Below are 23,901 nucleotides of genomic sequence, written 5' to 3'. Positions count from 1 at the left end.
CCTGGAATTCTTTCAGGGATTTTTGTGTCTCCTCTCTATGGGCTTCTACTTGTTTATTTATGTTTTCCTGGAATTCTTTCAGGCATTTTTGCGATTCCTCTCTGTAGGCTTCCACTTGTTCTCTAAGGGAGTTCTTCACGTCTTTCTTGAAGTCCTCCAGCATCATGATCAAAAATGATTTTGAAACTAGATCTTGCTTTTCTGGTGTGTTTGTATATTCCATGTTTGTTTTGATGGGAGAATTGGGCTCCGATGGTGCCATGTAGTCTTGGTTTCTGTTGCTTGGGTTCCTGCGCTTGCCTCTCGCCGTCAGATTATCTCTAGTGTTACTTTGTTCTGCTATTTCTGACAGTGGCTAGACTGTCCTATAAGCCTGTGTGTCAGGAGTGCTGTAGACCTGTTTTCCTCTCTTTCAGTCAGTTATGGGGACAGAGTGTTCTGCTTTCGGGCGTGTAGTTTTTCCTCTCTACAGGTCTTCAGCTGTTCCTGTGGGCCTGTGTCTTGAGTTCACCAGGCAGCTTTCTTGCAGTAGAAAAGTTGGTCTTACCTGTGGTCCCGAGGCTCAAGTTCGCTTGTGGGGTGCTGCCCACGGGCTCTCTGCAGCGGCAGCAACCAGGAAGACCTGTGCTGCCCCTTCCGGGAGCTTCAGTGCACCAGGGTTCCAGATGGTCTTTGGCTTTTTCCTCTGGCGTCCGAGATGTGTGTGCAGAGAGCAGTCTCTTCAGGTTTCCCAGGCTTGTCTGCCTCTCTGAAGGTTTAGCTCTCCCTCCCATGGGATTTGGGTGCAGAGAACTGTTTATCAGGTCTGTTTCCTTCAGGTTCAGGTGGTGTCTCAGGCAGGGGTCCTGCCGCTCCTGGGCCCTTCCCCACGGGAGCCCAGAGGCCTTATACAGTTTCCTCTTGAGCCAGGGATGTGGGCAGGGGTGAGCAGTATTGGTGGTCTCTTCTGCTCTGCAGCCTCAGGAGTGCCCACCTGACCAGGCGGTTGGGTCTCTCTATTTATTTATTCTTTAATCATACTTTTGGGGGTCAGAGTGTCTGTTTATAATCTTAAAATGGCAAATTTTCATCTTTTACCTAGACATTGATATGATTTCCTTCATCAATATTTAATTATTTCCTGTGATGGAGTTTTGTCTCACATAATGAGATGAGGAAGGTAACTACAATGTCACCAGACATCCTGATTCTTTCATTTTTACTTAGCTTTTGTTAACTTATACACAACACACAGAGGCTACTAAAAATAGCCACCACACTTCCACATATGAGCAACATGCAGGCAAGAGCCACAGGAAGAGTAATATAGGGGTGCACTTTACAAGAGTCGATCCTGTTTATGATCTTTTTATTTTCATGAATAAAGAACTGCTGCTCACAATTATAAAAAAATGAACAAAAATACATTCTATGATCTTTATATTTTCTAGATAAAACTGAAGATACTAAAATGCTAATGGATTATCCCCAGTCTAATCATCAGCTCTCTTAGGAAAGAAGGAAAGAAAGACCGTGCTTTCATACAGGTCTCTTTGTCCTGATGATTTCATGGCTCTTTGTACTCCTCAGAATATAAGACTTTTCACAGGATGAAGCTGAAAACACATCCGTAAATCAATTGCCTCATCAGGAGAGAAAAATCATGTAAGAAGAACTCAGAACACCAAAAGCAAATGTGTAAGAACCTTTTTTCAGTAATTCACTGAGTGTTTATAGATGGATAAAATCAGCTTCAGAGCAATAAAATATATATTCCTCAGAACCTCATAAGCTCATCTTAGGTCTTTTCTTTCATCAGTTTTATCACACCTTGTTCTTTTTTCTTTCTGTATTTTTATTAATGAAGCAGATGCTCACATTTCTCAGTATAATCTAACTTGCTCCTGGCTAGACGGTCGCAACGAATCAATACCATACCTTACTACAATAATGTTTTTTCTAGAGATTTTCCATTAATTTATTTATTCACCTTATGCCCCCATTACTGCCTACTGAGGACAGACAAGGCAGCCCAGCCAGAGGAAAGGATTCCTCATACAAGCAAGAGTTAACCAACTCCAGTTACTGGAGGACATATGAAGCAGAGCTGCATATCTGCTCCGTATGTCCAGAGACCTAAGTGCAAGCCCTGTATGCTCTTTAGTTGGTGGTTCAGCCTCTGAAAGACCCCAAGGATTTAGGTGAGTTGATTCTGTTGGTCTTTCTGGGGAGTTTCTATCCTCTTTAGGACCCTCAAACACTCCCCCAACTCTTCCATAAGAGATCCTGAGCTATGTCCGACATTTTGCTGTGGTTCTTAGTACCGGTTTCACTCAGCTGCTGGGTGGAGCGTCTCAGAGGACAGTCATGATAGGCTCCGGTCTGCAAGCATAACACAATATCATTAATAGTGTTAGGGACTGGTGCTTGCTTATGCGATGGGTTTCAAGTTGGGTCGTTTATGGGTTGATCATTCCCTCAGTCTCTGCTCCATCCCTTAACCCTGTATTTCTTGTAGATGGGATAAATACAGGGACAAAAGTTCTAGGAGTATATTAGTGTTCTCAACTCTTTACTGGGGCTCCTGCTGGCTAAGAAAGTTGGCCTCTTCAAGTTCGCTATCTGTGGGGTGGCGGGCTGTGAAAGGTATCCTAGTTCCGGTGGAGATAAGGTTGAAACCCGGTAGCCATGAAAGGGATGGTAGACATTTCCCCAACTCCCCAGGAGATCAAGGTCTTCTCATGTAGCTACAGCCCCCCACAGCACCCTGTAGTCACACAGAAGCAGGACACGCCCTTCCACATGTAGGTAAGGTGTTTCCAAGCTCTCAAGCCAAGGCAATAGAAAGTACCTGCTGTCAGACCCTGACTCACCCCCAAAACTATATAAGAATCCTGACCAGAATTAAAGGTACGGGAGAACTACTCCATCATTTGAGAGCTTCTGTCATAAATGCTGTAACACTGCCGCTTGGGGAAGAGATCTGCGTTCCTAAAATCGCCAGATGCTCCAATTGCTGGCTAGCCAACCTCCTGCTGTCCCAGTGTCTTGGAGCAACTGAAGCAGCAGTGGTGGAGATAAAGGTGGAGCAGCTGCAGCAGAGGAGGCAGGGGAGGCAGGGGAGGCAGCGCAGGGAGCAGGAGCCATTCCCCCTCCCTGCTCAAGTTCTCTCCTCTTTACCTGAACCCTCGCACCTGGCCAGGCTAGAGATCTCCGTGGAAAGACTCCAGTACATAGGCCCACACATATCCCCACTGTTTTGAGTCTCAGCTCAAGTAACCCCATGGGCTGCTGCGAGTCTTCATCGACTCAAGTCTCCGTCAAGTACTAAAGATGAATTGGTCCTTGCCACCCTGCCAGCCACATCACTCCATTCACCCTGTTGGCCTTTCTCATGACTCTGCCCACACCTGCTGCAGATCACCACCCACCCACAACACCAGCTCCCCTCTGCATCTCCCCTCTCACTGAGTTCCCTCCCTCCATCTGCGTCGTGTGACGATTTTATCTCCCTTTCTAAGTGAGATTCAAGTATCTTATTGTGGGCTTTTCTTCTTGTCTAACTTCTTTGGTTCTGTGTAGTGTAGCATGTATATTGTGTATTTAATGCCTAGTATTCACTTATAAGGGAATACAGACTACGCATGTCCGTTTGGTCTGGGTTACCTCACTCAAGATGATATTTTCTAGTCCTATTCATTTGCCTGAAAAATTCATGATGTGCTTGTTTTTAATAGCTGAGTACCATTCCATTGTATAAATGAACCACATTTTCTGTATCCTATTTTGGTTGAGGGGCACGCGGCTTGTTTCTAGTTTCTGGCTATTACCAATAAGGCTGTTATAAACATAATAGAATCCATGTCCTTGTGGTATAGTCGAGCAGCCTTTGGGTATATACTCAGGAGTGATATAGCTGGGTCTTCAGGCAGAAAAAAATTTAAATGTTCTGAGAAACCACATGATTGACAGCCAGAGTGGTTGTATAAGTTTGCACTCCCACCAACAATAGAGGAGTGTTCTCCATTCTCCACATCCTTGCCAGCATGTCCTATCACTTGAATTTTTGATTGTAGCTATTTTGAGTGGTGTAAAATGGATCTGAGGGTGGGTCTGGTTTTCATCTCCCTGGTGACTAAGTGCTCTGCACATTTCTTTACGTGCTTCCGGGCCATTTGGAATTCCTCTGTTGAAAATTCTGTTTAGCTCTGTACACAATTTTAAATTGTGTTATTTGGTTTGCTTGTGTCTAATTTCTAGAGTTCTTTATATATTTTGGATACTAGCCCTCTGTCAAGTGTAGAGGTAGTGAAGATCTTTTTCCGGTGTGTAGATTGTTGTTTTGTCTTATTGACACTGTCCTTTGCCTTACAGAAGCTTTCAGTTACATGATGTCCCATTTAGCAATTGTTAATCTTAGAGCCTGAACCATTGGTGTTTTGTTCATGAAATTGTCTTCTGTACCAATACACTCCAGGCACTTTCCACTTTTTCTTCTATTAGAATGTCCAATGTTATGTTTTGTTGAAGATGTTTTCTGGGCCTTTGAGCTGGGAATCTTCTCCTTCTATTCCTATTATTCCTAAGTTTGGTCTTTCCAAAGTGTCCCAAGTTTCCTGGATGTTTTGTGTTAGAAATGTTTTTAGATTTGGCATTTTCTTTGACTGAAGTTTTAATTTCTTCTACTGTATCTTCTGATTCTGACTGAGAAGATTCTCTCTTCTATCTCTTGTATTCTGTTGGTGACGCTTGCATTTGTAGTTCCTGTTCTCTTTCCTAGGTTATCCATGTCCAGGGTCGGCTCTACTTGTATTTTCTTTATTGGTTCTACTTCTGTTTAGAGGTCTTAAACAATTTTAAATTTTTCTGTCACTTGTTTTATTGTATTTTCCTCTATTTCTTTATATTTATTTGCTTCCTTTCTAAGGGCCTCTACATGTTTGTTCGTATTTTCCTGTATTTCTTTAAGGGAATTATTATTTCACTTTAAAAGTCTCTATCATTTTCATAAGAGATTTAAAGTCATTATCTTGCTCTTCATTTGCATTTGCTTATCCAGGGCTTGCTGTATTAGGAGAGCTGGGTCCTGATACGCCATATTGCATTGACCTTTGTTGATTGTGTTCTTGGTCTTGCCTTTATCCATCTGGTTGTGTCTAGTGTTGGCAGTCCTGGTACTCCCTGATAGTAGTACACCTCTGGAACTAGTTGTCCTGGATGGCAGCAGTCCTCATAGGATTCAGGCAAAGCTGTGGACTTGGAAGTGGAGTGCAGATCCATGATTGCCAGTCGAATTTGGACCAGTTGATGGAGCACAGAAAGGATGGGGCAGACCACTGGCCTTTTGGATGCACGGAGCCCAGAGGGTAGAGGTTTGGGCATAGGTATCTCACCTGGTTGTCTTGGGTGGCAGCAGCCCTACCAGGAGGCAGGTAAAGCTATGGGCCACACCCTACAAAGATATTTGATTGGATTCAAGATCTACTTCACTAGGGTGGTAAGTAAATGTGTGGTTTTGTAAGCCTGGCTAACAACCCAAGTCAGGAGCAGTATTCCACTGGAGAACGTTTCTGATAACTAAGTGGGCACAGCAATAATCGATGCTTTAAATGGGCACAGCAATAATCGACGCTTTAAATGCCAACAAACAAAACCGGCTCTCAGTGTTAACCAGAGGAGTCTTTCCTACCCATATGTAGTAGCAAATGAAGAGATTCATGGACTCCCAAATGAAAAGACTATGAGACAGTTTGGGGCTCAATCCTGACCAAATCACTTATACTACACATTCCCAAGGCTCAGGAAGCACCGTGAGAGAGAAGCAGGATGCATAGAAGAGCAAGTAGAAAGGGTGATGGTCCATGAAACTTCATTCATTAGATTCTGTATAGTCCTCAAATAACAAGTGCAGTTAGCTTGTCCTGGGCCCCCATATAACCAGTTCTATCAATAATAGGTAAAGGGAAGAGACTTAGAGTTTATAGGGCCCTGCTCTTTATTTCTAAATTATTGGCTATTAATATACTTAGGGAGGAGCTAGAATCAATGTGCTTACATGTACACCCACAGATGAGTCCATCAGGCTGCAGAATATAACCACAAAGTCAGAGTCACACAGATGATCAAGTAAGTAAATCAAGACATGTATTGCCAGGCAGTGGTGGCTCATGCCTTTCATCCCAGCACTCAGGAGGCAGAGGCAAGCAGATTTCTGTGGTCTACAGAGTGAGTTCCAGGCTAATCATGGGAAAAACTGTCTTGAAAAATGGAAAAACTAAACAAACAAAACAAAAGAAAACAAAAAGACGTGTGTGTGTCAAACAAATAAAGTTGAGGGAAAAATATTTGTGGTAAGAAGGAAAGGTAAGGGGTTGGGGATTTAGTTCAGTGGTAGAGCGCTTGCCTAGCAAACACAAGGCCCTGGGTTCGGTCCCCAGCTCCGAAAAAAAGAAAAAGGAAAAAAAAAGAAGGAAAGGTAAATGTGGACTATAGAGAGGACAGGGGCATGGTCAGTATTCCTCGCATATATGCTGAAAATTGCAAAGTGAAAATTTTAAATAATACACTTCAAGATGGCCTCAGTGATCAGCAATACTTTCCTCTATTGTTTTCTCACATGCCCAACTTTTCCCTCACCTTTTCATATTGTAAGGTGGAACAGGACTCTGAAGTTCTCCAATTCTACAAAGGTATTCTACCGAGTTCACTGTTCCCAGTGTTTCCCTCTTATTACAAGCATCAATTGTAGTGGAAGGATATATAGGGGGAATTAGAGACTAAGTACAAACTAAATCGGAGTCGTGTAAAAGAAGGATAAAGCTGTATTCCGTCTATCTAGACTTAGTTCCCAGCAGCATACTTTTATCTTCCCTAGCAGTCTGCAGTCCCCTTGAACATAGAACATTTTCTTAAGCCACAACTACAAAAGACATTTTATGGCAAATACAAAATAGTAGGTGATTTTCATTCATAGGAGTAAAACAAGCATCTATCACTTCCCTATTATCCTTAAAAATAGAGGTTTAAACAAAAATAGCCTTGAGAAAAAATAGGATGATGGATGAAGTCACTTTTCTTCTATTATTCAGGCATTCACTGATCATTGTAAGTGCTCATCGAGAAATCAAATTACAAATTAAACATTATTAAGTTTGGACCATTATCATACATTCGATGCCTGGAGTTCCCTAAGTCGTGGGTATATATCTGAAAAGAAAACACATTTTTTTTTAACTGTAAGTGATTGGCTCTTTATAGAAAAATAGATCTGGAGTAGTAGTACAAACTGAGCGGCTGAATATTCATCCCTGTGTTTCGCTAGCTCCTTGTTGTTACAACAAACTATAAGTACCATAGGAAACTTAGTAGACGAGTGAACAAAATTGTGTGTGCTTGATCTTCTTGGCAAGGGTAAGAGAGCTGTAGTAATTTTGTGGGAGCTCTATCCACTGAGAACACTGCCAATATCTTTGTCGCCTCTCAGTGATAAGTCAATGGACTTTGGCAACCACAATACACAGCTTGACAGTAAGATACTGTTCAGAACTATGAAGATTCCATATGAGGATTTTCTCTGGAGAAAACTGGAGGCCATATTGAATGAGGTAGACAAAGTGGCCTGAAAGCCAGGGCCACTTTCTTTCACTCTTTTAACTTAGATGACGCTCTTCATGCTGGCCTGCTGGCACACCTACTCTATTTTAAGGGTCTCAGAGGTTTGAGTGACTTTTTTTAGAAAGAGAAAACATTTTGCTAAGTAACCTTTATAGTGACCATTTTGAGGATTTCGCATTTGAGTTTCTTTTCCATTCTTCTTGACTTGCCTTCATTTTGACACTTTAAAATGTAAAACTGTTTCCTAGCACTGTATAACAGGCACAAGACCTTCTTCATCCTCTCTCCACCATGTTGCTAAAGCTCTCTGAAAGTGTGAGTGCCATTTAATATTGTCACTCTTTCTATTGCTAGGTGTGATGGGTTTTTTTTTCTTCTATTTTTAGTAGGCGCAGAAAAAAATAACAGGGCGTTCTTGGGACAATTATATATTTGAGGGAGAGTTAGGCAATATTCTGAGACTATGACCCATATTAGTGTACTGTCCATAGCAAAGGACAATAAAAAATCTATCTTTCTATATTAGCAGGTGTTTTCATTTTGATAGTTCCACATGTTCTCTTACAGTCACAGGTAGCACTTACATTCTCTCTCATGACAGATACTCTCAGCTACAATAATAAGTATTATTTTTATTGGACAAATAGTTTTCATAATGGCAAACATTGATTCTCTTTGATTACATAGAGCTACACAATATCAGATATCTGGGATAGAAAGGTGAGTTAAATACACATTCACACACACACACACAAACTATTTGGCTCTATGTTACTCACTTGTAAAGTAAATAAAAATTAAATATGAGGATATAGACATGAATAAAAAATACAAGGACAATGTGACTATAAGATATTCCAGATGTTGAATTAAATTCAAAAGTAGAATCATTTAAAAGTTATCTCTCATTTTAGTTCAGGACTGATGCAGCCTATGTCTATTAAGTCTCGGTGCTGCAAAGGAAGATACCTTAGATCTTGTACTGTCTACTCATCATTAACCTTAACTTCTTTTAAAGTCATATTACTGTTATATACTTTTCATTTGTTTATGGTCACTAAATTGAATGCCAAGAATAATGAGTTATTTCATTTTTATTTTTTTATAAATGCACGATTCCCACAACAATGGCGTAATTCAGCAAGGACTTACTCTCTGCCATCCAGTGAGAGTCTACTGTGATGGGTAAAGACTACTCCATTTAAGGAACTGTTATATTGTGGAAACATATGGCTAGCCAATCTTGTGGCATTTAAAGTGTGATTCTATTATAAAGTCCAGTAGATGGTGTTATCTGAGAGATTAGGAAAGTGCATTGTTCTTTCTTGGGACATGGAGCACGTCTATAGCAATTGCATTCACTGGACAGCAGCAACCACGTTTTATTTTCACTTGTAATTTATACACAACCTTTAAAGAAATGCCATTGAGCATCCTCATTTAGAGTGCTTAGTGGAAGTTCACTGGACACATTCCAAAATCTAATTACTTGGCTTAATTGAAAAACTTTTAGATTTGTACTAGGTGTCATTTTCCTACACTGCAGATAATAGGACACCTCCTCCCTAAACTAAGCACACACCCACAATGGGTAACTGAGCTGTGACTACCTCCTGCTTCTAATTACCAATGAAATAGAAAGAAAGAATGAAAAAATCTCCTCTGATTCTCCCACCTGCAGTTCTCCTGACGCAACACCTCGATCGATCCTGGAAAGGATAAAAGAAAAACTGCTTTCAGGAATCAGAACTAACAAATTGTCAAGATACCACAAATAAATTAAAGTAGGTTCTTACTGCATTTCAAAATATTTTAGCATTCTTTGTTAGGTCTGTTCACAAGGATAGGGTAAACCTTTGTGTGCATGTGTGTTTGTGTGTGAATTCAGTACATTCATTTGATATTTAATAGGAGATACAATTAAAGTATAAGATAGGAAATAAACTATCTGGGTATACATGACACTAACTCTGGCTAACATTCATATTTTAATTTTAAAGTAACACTAAACTTTTTAAACTTTTTATAAGAAGGCAGGAACAGAGAAAACACGAAATTCTAACTAATTAAACATACCTTATATTTGATGGAACTTAAATCAAGCAAGAACCAAGTGCAATAGGACCACAAGTATTGATCAGTTTCACAGGCTCTTTTTGTCTAGCTTTAAGGTGATTACGAAATTTAGACTGTGCAGCTAGTGTGTTTGCATATGGATGGTGTGTAATGTTCACCACTGCCAAGCCAATTAACATAGCTTTACATACCCGGTAACTGGATTTAGTCTGAACACACCTAGGTAGTTAAGATCAATTCTCCTAGAAAATTACAACACTGTAAGGAATCACTGTTAACTAGCACCACATTGCTATGGTGCTATCTCCAAAAACTCGTTCACCTTGAAACTCTGAAATTCTGTCCACTTGACCAATGCCCCACAAACCCCATTGTCCAACTCTCTTAGACCTTGGACCACCACTCTACATTTCACTTTTACAATGTTGAGTTGCATTTTCTTTCCTAGTTTATCCACTCCAGAAGTACTAGTCCATGGTATGGTACCACCCATGGTCAGGATGGGTGTCTTCTCCTCAGTTAACACTGAGAGATGTTTCTGTAGAACTCTATAGTAAGCCAAGTTGGTAATGAACTTTAATCTTCACATGTACTTAAAATTTTAGCTCCCAACAGTGCATTAGGAAATACTGTTTCTTGATGCTTCTGGTTGTATGGCTTGCTTTTGGATGTAATCCACTGCTGCTACCCTTAGTCATGAGAGTATCACATTCCAAACTGCTGTCCTGGCAAGAGCCCCCAATTCAAATACTGATGCACACTTTCTCCTTCAATATAAGATCTAGTCTACGGTATGTGCTTATTATACTTCAAACACAGTAGACGCAATAGCAATGAATGCTTATTTTCCTATTAGAGATTTTATTACTCAGAATAATATGCATGTGGTGCATAACATTTTATGAATCAGTAATGAACCCATCACTTTAACCTCCCTTGCAAACTCATTGTGTTATTCATAAGTAAGCATCCGTGATATTATGACCAAAAGGAAGATACTAGATATTAAGAAGTTGAGAAATGGCTGAGCAGTTAAGACTACTGTCTGCTCTTTCAGAGAATCTGGATGTGTTGGGTTCCCAGTACTCACGTCAGGTGGTTCACAACTCTCTGGAACTCCAACACAAGGATCTCTGCTGGCGTGCACACACGCGCACGCGGGTACACACACACACACACACACACACACACACACACACACACATACACACACACACATACACACACACACACACTTAAATAATACCAAAAATTTGTGAGGGAGGATATGGATTTAGCATGTAATACAGGAAAGCAGAGGGAAAAATCTCCCCATGCAAACTACTTTCTGAATAGCCATGCTCCTCTTGTTCCTGCTGGGGCTACTACCTGCCTTGCCAAGACTGACCTTTCTTGCTGTACTGCTGGATTTTTCATTCTATTCTAATTAGAGTAAAGGCCATTGGATTGATTTGACTATTTCTGTAAAACATAGAAAGAAAGAAAAGGAAAAGTAATCAAAGGTTTTATTATATTATTACTAACAGAATCTCTCCTAAATGTATCATATAGAATTTTCCAAGCTACTGAAAAGAAAACTTATTTCAAAATATAATGCTTCCCTGCTAGTTGTATGGAATATGTTGTTGTTGTTGTTGTTGTTGTTGTTGTTGTTGTTTTTCCATTCTTCCTGCTCTGTCCTAGAATCTAGAGTTGCCGTCTAGAGACAAGGGAACTGGTGAGTGAGAGGCAGCAGAAGAAATGGCTTCATCTTACAAGATAACCACTCAGAGTGGTTGCAGAAAATTCAAGTCAGCAGACAGAGGAGGTGAAATGTGCAGCTACCTACCCTCTCTCTAATCTCACACACATCCTTTGAAAATCATAGGGTTCCAACTCTTTCAACACACACAGGGGTGCAGGAAAAGGAGGAAAAGCACTTTTATAGTACATAACATAGTAAAAGAATCTGCTATAAGAGGTTATGTAATATAAAAGTAAATAAAATTATTTCTCATTTTTAGTTTCCTATACAAAATTTAGAAGGTATTCCTTGGGCCCATTTTAAAGATACGCATAGAGAGTTTACATTGCAGCCATTGCCTTCCACTGGATGAGAATTTTACAGTCTTGTCTATTATTCACTCTCTTACTATTTAAGAGCAATAAAAATAAAAAAAGATATGTTCCTTAGCTGTTCTTACTGTTTTATGGAAGTTGACTCTCAGATCTTTATTGAAGAAAATAACTGTCACTCAATGTGGTGATGGACACCATAAACCCAGCATGTAGGAGGCAGAGACAGGCAGATCTCATATTTCTAAGCCCGCCTTGTCTAGAGAGTGAGTTCTAAGAAATCCAGAGACATGGGGAAATCATGTCTCATAAAAAAATCTGTCTCTCAATTCTAATCAGCTATTCATTCTTGCCAGTCCTAAGCAGAGCAAGAAAAATCTCAAGTTTCCTTAATGCCATGGAGGTCTGCTCTTAAAAATAAGTCTGACGAATCCTCAAGTCTGAGCAGTTTGTAGTTACAAATATCTGGAACAAACTAAGCAGAGAAGTTTTACTTAAGAGTTGTTAGTCAATCAGAGATGTAATGTATAAACAAGCTAGAAAACAAAGCCTGAAGGATAGCCTCTGAGGCAAGGCACAGCCACCATCACCCCACAGTGGCACCATTTACCCCTTACACTTTGACAACTTCCACTGGTGCCAACATACTGCACCACCAAGCTCCCTGACAGTCACTCTGCTGGGGCCCTCCTCAATTTTACAGTATATGGTTTGCAAATCTGATTTACTTAAGTAACACTTCATTTTGGCTTTCTATATACTTTCCTGTGAAGAGCAGGTATCTTTTTGGCTTAGAGCCTAATCTCCACAATAGTTGATATACGCCTCCTCTTGTTGCACATAAAGAAGCTTGACTCACAATTTTCAGAAAGTACACCTATGTGAACATGACATAGCTGTATAGAATATAATCAAATATTATCAGGCTTGTACATTCATGAGCATCTTATTCCTCCACCTCTTTGTTGTTCCCGGTCGTGTCAATTTTTGCTTTGCTGTTAAGCAAAATTTTCAGAAAGTTAATTTTACTGTACTATAACCTGAGAGGAATGGCTGTGAGCATTTTGGGCTTGGCTCAACCCTGCTTTCATCCAATTGTATTTCTTCAGCCTCAGTTGGCTCCATCTGTGTATATATTATGAATGATACTGTGTTGACTCCCACATTCGATTGTTATGGGAGAAGCTAGTTTGGAAAAAAAACTTCAAGCACAAAAAAGTAGGGTAGATTGAGCAATTAATACTGTACTTTTTCCCATTCTTTTTTAACTTGTTCTCCTGAGTACTGGTGAAATTGTTGAGTCTGGTTTTACTTCCTTACCATTATTACATCTTTTGTCAATTTGCATAGCACTTTAGAAGAGATGGTCCTCATGGAGATGCTTCTAGGTCATTCCTTGAAGGCCTGTGGGGTTCTTTAAATTATAGGGTCTAACTTCCTTTCCCGTGCGCACCTAGGGTCAATGGCAATTGTCTATGTTATTTGAACATTCCTGACCAACAACTCTAAAGGAAGATTCCTATGCCTGCCACTAAAGATTTTGTTGCACAGTCTTGATTGGTAAAAAAAGCACTGTTACCACAGGCGGTGTAACTTCATTATCTATAACTATATCTTTATCTATATCTTTATCTGTATCTGTATCTGTATCTGTATCTGTCTATCTATCTATCTATCTATCTATCTATCTATCTATCTATCTATCTCTCTCTCTCTCTCTCTATATATATATATATATATATATATATATATATGTATATATATTGAAATGGCCCTTCTTCAAGGAATGACCTAGGAGCAGAGGACCATCTCTCCTAACGTGATTATGTGCTATGCAAGCTGCTGCCAAGAGAGGGAGGAAATCATTAATACAATCCTATCCAGATCATCCATCCGCTATGAGCTACATCATGGCCAGAATTGCAAAATATTTGAGAAAGTAGCACATACATATGCACACATGCACTCACACACATGAATGTTGCTAGATTTTCACACTTATGAACTGCTATTTTATTATTCCACACATTTTCTGTTTCCTGGGGGGTTATATTTTGTTTTGGACGTAAGCAGGTATTCCTGACCTTACTATACTTTAATCTCAGGGAAATGATTATGAGGATTCTTCAGCCCTGTGTGTGACATAAACACCGCCCCCTAAAACACACACATGATTCTTATTAACCTTAAAAAGATATGACTCATTTTGGCCTTTTCAAACATCCTTAGTGTTATTTATCTCTTATCCCTTCTTCTTCTTGTTGTTTATTTCCCTGAATCTCCTTTCCTCCACCAAGTTTCCCCATTTCCTCTTCCACAGCAACTTTCTATCACTATCCCACTCTTTGCTATTCCTATTCACCCACGCACAAAATATTCACTTTCTGATTTTCCTAGTATCTGATCTTTTTACTCCAGGTTGTATATTGTCATCTGAAAATATGAGGTGTCATCTACTAATAACAGAAGAAATGCAGCATTTGTCTTTCTGGGTACGAGTTATGCCACTCAATATACTGTCACTCAATGCCAGTTTTGTTTGCAAATTAAATGGTTTTACTTTTTATAGATGAATAATATTCCAGAGTCCATATTATCCATACTTTCCTTCTACATTCACAGCTGCAGGAAATTTACTTTGCCTCCATTTTCTTTCTATTGTGAATACTGCGGGAATGGACCTGGCCAAGCAGGTATCTCTGGAGCGGAATATTGAGTCTTTTGGGAGTACAGTGAGAAGTTGTATTACTGAGTCTTATGGTATTTTTAATTTTAGCCTTGTAAGGATTTTCCACATCGATTTTGAGATAGCTGTACCAGTTTGCTACCCCACCAATAGCGAATTAGAAGGTCTCCCTCTTCTCACATCCATGTGACCTTTTCTTGGACTTAGACATTCTTACTGGAGTAAGGTGGACTCTCAAAGCAGTTTTGATTTGCATTTTTCTAAATCCTAAGGATGCTGAGTAATTCTGAGATATATCTTAGCCGATTTCATTTCTTCTTTTGAGAACTCCTGTTCGAGTCTGTTTCATATTTTAATTGGGTTCCTCATTTCCCTGACTTTAGTTTTTAAATTTTATTTGGTTACAAAAAAAGGTTTCTATTCCATGGTAATCTTTACATGGCATTTTAAGCAGTACTTAGGCATAAATACATTTCCCTGTCTGTTAGTCGATTTTTCCTATAGATTAGAGCTTTCAAGATGTTTATTACTGGATAAACAGTGAGGTGAACAAGACCACAAGCTGTTTGTGTCAGGGAGATCAACAATTCTACCTCCATCTATGAACTATCGGATCCCAGAGCATCGTCCAAACTGTTAGCTTTTGCATTATTTCACACAATAGTAATAGTAAGGTCATATAGCACATACAAAACAGTTATGTTGTTTCATGGCACATAGTTTGGCCTTTTCAACAAATTCTAGCTGTTATAGTGATAACATCGAGCACAGAAGTGCATAAAATAAACTGTGTTTTACTTAAAGCCAACGTGAGCATTGGATATCAAATCACTAAAAATGAACATAGAAAAACACCTCCCTTCTTGTTCTTCTTTGTTTTTGTAACTGTGACATAAAAATTTTGAGTAAAACCAGCAGGGGTGAAGTGCTTTCTCCAGCTATTGATTATTGTCCCTCACAAAGGGGATCCAGGGAAAAGTCAAGGCAGGATGCTGGAAAAGGAAATGTAGTAGAGACCATGGAGATATGCTATACAGTGGTTCATACATCATAGCTTTCTCAGTTTGCTTTCCAATTCTACCAAGGATCACTGGCCCAGGGATAGTACTGAGCATAGTGAGTTTGTATCTCCCACATCAGTAAAATGTCCCACAAATGCTGACCTGCCAATAAAGGAAGTTTCTCAATTGATACCAGGCATCTCTAGTTTGGGTCAAGTTGGCCAACACTAACCAGTACAATTCTCAGGAGCTCGGATTTGGACAGGAAACAAAAGTGGACATCCTAGTCCTTAATGCACTAGTGCCATTATAAGAAAGAATAAGATTAATTATCTAGGAACAGAGGGTGAATCAAAGGGACTAATTTCATGGCAGATGACATTGGTTGTCTTGTTCTTTCTTACATATTATTAACGTAGTTAATTTTTATATTTCAATGTTTTGCCTGCATGACTGTATATGCACCCAATACATATCTTTTGGCTCAAAATGGTCAGTAGCAGACATGGGATCGTCTAGAACTGTAGTCCAGGAGAGTTGTGAGCTGTCCTATTGGATCTGGTGAGTCCCATATTAAAAAAAAAACAAGCACACTAGCCACAGATAACTTACTTTTTCATCCTTTATTCCTTTGAGAAAGGCCCTGTCACAGAACTTAGAGTTAGTCTACCAGCATCCTACCATTGAAGAAATGGAAAACAAATACCTGAACAAAACGTATTCATTTTCTGAAACAATATGGACGTGGGGCATGTGGCACACTGTATGTTTGGTCAGTAGACATCTTGAACAAGTTGGCTGTCTTCTTTACTCATGTGTATTCTTATGATCAAACTCATGTCATTTGGCTTGGTACAAAAAGCTCTTAGCCACAGATCTTCTCTTGCTTGCACATAAGATATATTTTTACACAACACCAATGTACCCCAAGAAGGTTTATCCTCTTTTATCCTTGAAAGCAATATTTGATGTCTGGCTACATTCTTTCTAGAGTATTTCCAAATGTCTAAACATTATGTTCTCAGAATGAAATGACTTTCTATTATGATTTCTTTTTTATTTGTACTGAGGGTAAGGCATGTTTTACATATTTATTGGTTATTTCTATGCTGTGAAATGATACTTCTTTGGGCAATTTAGTATTTCAATGATCTTTTTTTTCCTCGTTACTTGATAGGAAGCATTACCTATATTCTTAACCATTTTATTGAAGCATAATTTACATGTAGTAAAATTTACCCATTTAACAATTTTAAATATACAATGAGATATTATTATCTAATTATGTCCTGCCTTAAATTTTATAACTGTGACCACAAGCTAGTTATTTAGAAGTTTTACAAAATCCAAATGTTATAAAGCTATAATATTTTGCTACTAATAGTTTTTAAACTATTTTACACAAAGGGCAAAATCTTTAATGTAATAATACTGCATTTATTACTGTGATTTTTTTCTTTAATAAAATGACATGAATAATTGAAAGAAAATCTAATTTCTTATTCTTACATGAAACATTTTATTTATGTTCACTAAATAAGGTTTGATAATTGTCTTTTCATGACTTTCATATTCTCATTGATTTTTTTCAAAATTGAAGGATCATTCGAAGGAGTTGAAATAATGTAAGAGCCTGAGGATTGAAAACAGTATAGGAAAATGATGTCTTTTAGATAAGAAATTAGCTATTGGAATTCTCAACTCACTGAATTTGTTCTTATCTTCGCAGACCCTGCATAAGCCTAGGTTCCTCCATATTTCACCCTCGATAGAGGAGGGGACAATGTGGTATGATCTTCTCTGACACACCATAGACACTTAATAGAAGTTGGTAAGTAGTAGTCAGTGTTAAGTTGCCTTTGTTCCAGTAAATGACCCCCAACAAATTCTGGGGTAAGAAATGCTGACTCCATTAATTGAAAAGTAAGCAGAAGGAAGATGTGAAAGTAGGTGGGGCTTTGTGGAGAAGAAAGTCGCCAAAGTGTGGAGGGAAAGGAGAGAAAGGATTGTAGAGTTGAAAATGACTAGATTTCCTTATATAAATATATGAAACAGTACAATTAAAAACTTAGTGGGCGTGTTCTAACCCAAGATGAACTTCTGATTCTGCTTGTAGTTATAATAATATTTACTTTACTTTCATTAGAGTAACATTTTCAGGTATTTAAAAAATTAGAATAGGCACACTTTTTGGGCATTTGCCAATATTTACTGACTTTTCCAATACAAACATACCCTGACTTACATTAGGACTATATCTTCCATAACTCACACTGAGATTAATGTAAAGTCAAAATGTGTTACTACATCTCACCTACAAAACATTCAGTCTTTGCCACATAGGACACTATGAAGTGTGGTTTATTCATCCTTCTTATCTTTCGGTACCAGTGTGTTACAATTTGCTGTCATCAACCAGCAGCATAGCAAATGTAGGCATAAATTGTGAGCATGAGAAAAAGTGCACAATTCAATATATTCAAAGTACAGTTTCTGCAAAATGCTAATTTCTTCTGCAGTGACTTGAAAAATAAAACACTATGTCAAACCATCCTTAGTCAGAGACATCTGTATGACACATGCTCCATTATTTTTATCACATTATGTTGACTTCGCATTTATAAATGATGCATAACTTTGCAATAATCTACCTCCAGTTTCCCAATGTTGGCATTGTCTGTTCCAAACAAGAGATAACAAGGGTTGAGGAGCAGGGTCAGCTGATGAGGTGACTGTGGTGCAAGCATGAGGTTCTGATACTTCAGACCCACAGCAACCATATAAAACCTGTAATCCCACCCTTAGGGAGACAAAATTAGGAAGACTGTTGCAGCTTATTGACCAGAAAGCTTAGCCAAATTGATGAGCTTCAGGTTGAGTGAGAAAGCTAGTCTTCAAGAAAAAGAAAAGGAAATATTTGATTACACGATTTGATTGTATTGATGATACAATGCTACCATTGGCCTCCGCATCTTTCCTTACACACATATTTACACAGATGCACACTAACCCAAGTACACCTCCCACCCACAATGAGTGAGGCTGTGCTTTGTGCTCTTTGATAGATGTGTCTTAATTAGAAATTTGAGATAATTTGTATTCTTACATGGCCAATCCTATTTAGGTTTATGTTATTTAAACTTACCACTTTCCTTTGTCATTTCCTCTTATATTTTTTCTGTTTAAAAACTAACAATATTTGTCAGTTTGGAGGTTATTCTAGGGAATGGTAACTGTGCTATTACTTTTAAAACCTTGAGCCTCTGCCATTGCAAGCCATCAGAGAGGAACTGGGAGAAGACGGCAGATCCTTACAGGCAATGAAACAGTTAATAATAATGGCAATAATTATTCAGTCTAAATGATTCACTCTACGTAGCCAGATTCCACCAATTTTCCACAAATGAAGACATTTCTTTGACTTTAAAGTAGACGGTGCTCTTCCCAGAGCACTTGCTGTGGAATCATGGAGCCTTTGACGGTGCTGTGAGCAGTAAAGATAGAGTGGGTCTCTGTGACAAGAGAAAAACTTTGTAAGTGCTAGCACATGAAGACTAATAATATATTAAGAAGTTCATGACTATAGCAGAAATATCCCACCTTCTATTCTCCTCTATTGTTCTCTTCTATTTACCTAACTTCTGTTAAAGATTACCAGTGGCTTTTCAAAGGGATGCTGTGTGCTTTTGGTGAGGGATTACGCCAAGGATTTGGGCTGATGATGTCATTTATTATTTTTAAGTGATTTATGTCACCACTTCTCCTAACTTTGCATGATTGAAGTGCTATCCTAGAAACACTTGAAAACTTTAATGATTTCAATATATTTTTATTAGAAAGATTTAAATTATGAAGAGAAAGAAATTTTTAAGAACAATTAATTGAAAGAAAAGATGAGATCTCACCTTGAAATATTCTTCTCATTATTTCTTTCTTCTAAGGTTCATTATTAAAAGTTTGATTGCCAGTTTTTCTCATAATAAACCCTCTCAGGACAGCATTTAGCCTGTGGAGGGAAAGATATTTTGAAGTATAAAAGCATTAGGTTCAGTGTGTTCAAACTTTCCCTAATTGAATCCTTTGTTCTTCTTGTTCTATTAATAAAAACGAGGTAGAAGAATTTTAATCCAACAACCCAGTTGCTCTGGCAAGAGATCATAACCAAAGACCTTCTAGTTCTGTGTATTATGGCTATAATAACAAACCTTTAATCCTTCTGGCTGGAATACAGACGTACCCTTAAAATACATCTATAATCCCAAACAATGGAAGTAAGGTTAGTTTACAGAAAGAAACATCCATGTTTGAAAGTATCATTTAATAGAGGGGCAGAAAAAAGTGATCCATCAGAAAAGAATTGACAAAATGAGTCAGAGTTAGGATTCACCCAACACTCATGGGAATAATACAGAAAAGAGAGGCTCCTGAAGAGTAGCTTAGAAATAGGGAGCGAAGAGCAGAGGTTGTTGAATCAGTTCCATCAGTGTAGTTCTGGTGCAGTTGAGTTCAGCTGAGTTTTTTTCCCTGAGTTCCAGTCAGTTTGTACAATTTGCAAAGTGCAGGCCAGCAGAGACAGTGAAGCTCTGGGACAAGAAGGATCCAGCATTAGAGTAAATTGCTAAATTATTTTGAAGCAAAGCAGAACAGTTCAATAAGAATCTGAGAGAAGTCAGTTTGAATCAGTTAGATTGGAGAGGTGATTGGGCCAGCAAAGCAAATTTGAACTAGCCAATCAGAGTTCAGAAAGAACTAGAGAAGGTGAGCTTGCTTAGCAGTAAGGCTCTGCTGACATGACAATAACTTTTACTAATTACTTTTATATAATCCAAATCAGCACTGATTTCAATTACCATATTTTAAATGCAATGTTTTTTGTCTAAAATAGCATTTATTTATGTTTTAGGAATAACCAAATAATCTAAAAATTACTAATGTCATTAGCTATGGTCATACTAATTATGAATGTTGGTGTCAAATGTAGTTTTAAATATTTGCCCTGCTATTCTGTGTTGAACTAAAGAGATCTGAAGTAATTAAGCCACCATTTCAAAGAACAAAACATAAACACTGGTCCTATTTTTATAGACTAATAACACATAAGGACACATGTAATCCAAGCAAAGTGTATGTCAATGAAAACATTAGCTTAGTCTTAATTATTGGGAAGAATTGAATAGTTTACAATTATCAAATAATTCCCTTAGTTTGCCCTCATTTTATCAAAATTACATTTAAAAAACTACCCATTTATTAGTGAGTCATAAATTGTAATGAAATCAATCAAATGAAGTTGCAATTGAAAATCTGTATCCAGTGTGTTGACAATCTAGAAACATTAAATAATTTATCTACAATTTTAAATATATTTTTAAGTATTAACATTTTTATGTCAAGATTTTAAAGTAAATCTGATAGCAAAATTGAAATCTCTTTAAGATATGCCTTTACTCATGCCATTAAGAACTTGCTGAGAGGAGCCTGGTGTAACTGTCCACTGAGAAGCTCTACCAGCATCTGACCAATATAGATGCAGATACTCAACAACCAAACTTCAGACTGAGCCTGGGCATCCCAATGGAAGAGTTACGGGAAGGACTGAAGGGGTTTGCAACCTCTTAGGAAGAACAACAATATCAACTAACAGGACACCCAAGACTCCCACGTACTAAACCACCAACCAAAGAGCACACATGGACCAACCATGACTCTAGCTGCATATGTAGCAGAGGATTGCCTTATCTGGTTCTTGATCCTGGGAGGCTTAATGGACCAGCATAAGGGACTGCAAGAGCTGTGAGGCAGGAGTGGGTGGGTGGGTGGGTAAGGGAGTACCCACATAGAGGCAAAGGTGAGGAGGGGATAGGATAGGAGTTTTGTAGAGGGGAAACATTTAAATTGTATATAAATAAAATAACCCATAAAAAGAAAAAAAGAATTTAAAAAAAGAAAGAGGAATAGTTTGAACTTCTTTGGTTAAAGATTTCACTTTGTCTTATCTATCCCATAAACACATACATTTTTTTATCAATTGCAAAATGCAATGTTAAACTTGTTTCAGAATTCTGGCATCCAGTGGAGGATCACTGTGTTTTGGGTCATTCTATGTCAGGCAATTTTGTTACACTACTCATAGGCACTATGTAGTTACATAAAAGCAAAAACTACAAAATTTGTTTGCTTCTGAGTTAAATGGCTATAAACGATGGATGGGAAAAGGGGAATGGAAATAATGTAATTACATTTTATTTTTAAATTATTAAAAACAAAAAATAAATCATTTTAAAATGATCTATATATATACATTATACGCATGATTTTTATAGAGAAAAACTGGTGTGTTACTCAGGTATTTGACCAGTGTAAAATTGATGATTAATCCACAGCAGAAAGATTGGGTATTGTTTTTCTTTTTATCTTTTATTTAATTGGAAAGGAAAACATAGAACATAGGGACTGCTGTGATTAGTGGTGCATGCCTAGAGCTTCCTATACTGATGCTGGAGTATCAAGAATTCCAACCCAGTTATAATTTTCTATATACTTCATAGTAGTGTTACATTTATTGAAGATATATTTTGATATCTTTTATGGTTTTTTTTTTTTTTGGAGCTGAGGCCCGAATCCAGGGCCTCGTGCTTCTGAAACAAGCACCATACCACTGAGCTAAGTCCCCAACCCCTGATATCTTTTATATATGTGTATAATTCTTTAAATTGTAGCTTATGTCTTTTTATAGACCCATTTGATGGTAAATAATATGTTATATGTGTCTTGTGACTTTTACTACTCTAACCAATATACTGAAAACTTGTACATATTCATTTGTAAAGATTCACTTTGGTCTTAGCAAAGGTTTCTATATTGATTACATAATTCACTTATTTTACATTTATTTTCTTTCTTATTTTTATTGTTGGGTATGACATCCATATTCCTTTGAATATAGGGCTTTGTGTGGGATAATTCTAGAAGTGAAACTACTGAGTACAAATGCTTGTTTAAAATTTTGATGAGTTCTGCACTAAATTGTCCTTTGAGAAGATAACAATTTACATCAACTATTTATGAACCATCCATATCTGACATTTTAAAAATATTGGCTTATTTTCCATCTCATGCATGAAAATTTTATCTCCTGTCTATTTAGTTAATTTTTCTTGTTACCCTATAAACCTGAGCATTTTTCATAGTAAAATACAAGTAATAATTTACATTTTTTAGGATTTGGTTTTTAAATAATGAGCATCATGGACGTCAGAGAATGGAAGTAGCTATTTGAAGCGCTACATGAATTTCCATGTTTGCTTAGAATAGTTTCTTTCAATGTCTAAATCCTGGAGATAATCTTATAATTATAAGAAGATAATCCTGTATCAAAAATATTTTGGTTATTTGCCCAACAAAATCTTACAGTACAAGTACAATGAAATATTAAACATAATCATGAAAGCCTACTTGCAGAGGAATGTATTAACTTTCTCTCCTTAAACTTTCTTTTTTTAAAAGTATAGAATAGAGTTTATTCAGACCATGGGGAGGGGAGTTAAGAGGGTGGTGGAGACAGAGAAAGGCAGATTGAGAGAGAAAATACAGAAGATACAGACGTAGAGAGCCACGAGCACACAGCTGGTGGAGGGGAATCGGGAGAGAGTGGGGAAGGGGCGAGGAGACAGAGCAGAAGCCAGAAGAGAAGAGCGAGAGCAAGAGAGCAAAGGAGCATCCTCAAAGGAGCATCCTCAAACGTTTATTGTATTATGCCTGCAGCGAAAATAAAATAAAAGCAATGTGGGAGAAAAAGAGAAGAGGGGTGTTTTGCCCATATCGAGAGGTTCCCACAGACATCCAGAGACCACCAGGAGTCCAACTCCTATGCAAAAGCAAAAAGTCTTTATTCATCGAGGTAGGTTCCTCCAAAATATCCACCAGAGTGTATGGTGTGGAATGTCCTGAGCTGATATAAACCCTACCTTTATCGTGGTAGCAGGGTGAGGGACTTTCCAACTTGGCAGTGACCATTGGTTGACATTTGCTTGGCCTACTCCTATTGGCTAGTAATGATTTCAGCTTGGTATGAACAATGGTCGCTGGCTTAATCAATCTGCTTTATATTGATTTTCTTAAGGACTGATTGGCTGTTGCCAGGCGTGGAATGGCTATTTGCTCAGAGGAATTGTGACTGTTGCCAGGGTGACATGACTCCTGGAACAGTTTGGCTTTTTTCTTGCGGCTGAGTTCATTCAGAGGATAGGGAATTGTAAAAGTCCATCTGAAAGTAAAACGGAGTTTAGTACTAAGCTGAGTCCTTCTAGGGGTACGAATAAAAGGAGGATACCTGGGTTAAAAATGGTGAAGAACATGCAAACCAAACCAAAAATGTAAAAGTCTTGAAACCATCACTATGAAACAAAAAGAGAAAATAAAGAAAAATTCACCAATAAATTATTATTTAGATGATAGAACCAAATCAAAATACTCACTTTGAATTAACAG

At 38.0% G+C, this 23,901-nt stretch overlaps 1 long non-coding RNA gene across 2 annotated transcripts; it reads right to left on the bottom strand.

Moving 5' to 3' along the window:
• Positions 1-8,241: 8,241 nt before the first annotated feature.
• On the bottom strand, positions 8,242-23,574 carry LOC108351454 (uncharacterized). Of its 2 annotated transcripts, none has more exons than XR_005486935.2 (3): positions 23,379-23,561; positions 19,317-19,417; positions 8,242-9,302 (listed from the first exon to the last, which is right to left on the bottom strand). It is a non-coding gene; the product is annotated as an uncharacterized LOC108351454 (long non-coding RNA). The 2 variants fall into 2 exon arrangements; XR_001838843.3 differs by lacking the exon at positions 8,242-9,302 and adding an exon at positions 18,736-18,923 and having other exon boundaries at positions 23,379-23,574.
• Positions 23,575-23,901: the final 327 nt, after the last annotated feature.

The sequence above is a fragment of the Rattus norvegicus genome, chromosome 7, assembly GCF_036323735.1.
Source record: "Rattus norvegicus strain BN/NHsdMcwi chromosome 7, GRCr8, whole genome shotgun sequence".
Lineage (NCBI taxonomy): Eukaryota > Metazoa > Chordata > Mammalia > Rodentia > Muridae > Rattus > Rattus norvegicus.
Note: the sequence above shows the minus strand (reverse complement) of the source record. Positions and strands in the feature narration are given on the sequence as shown.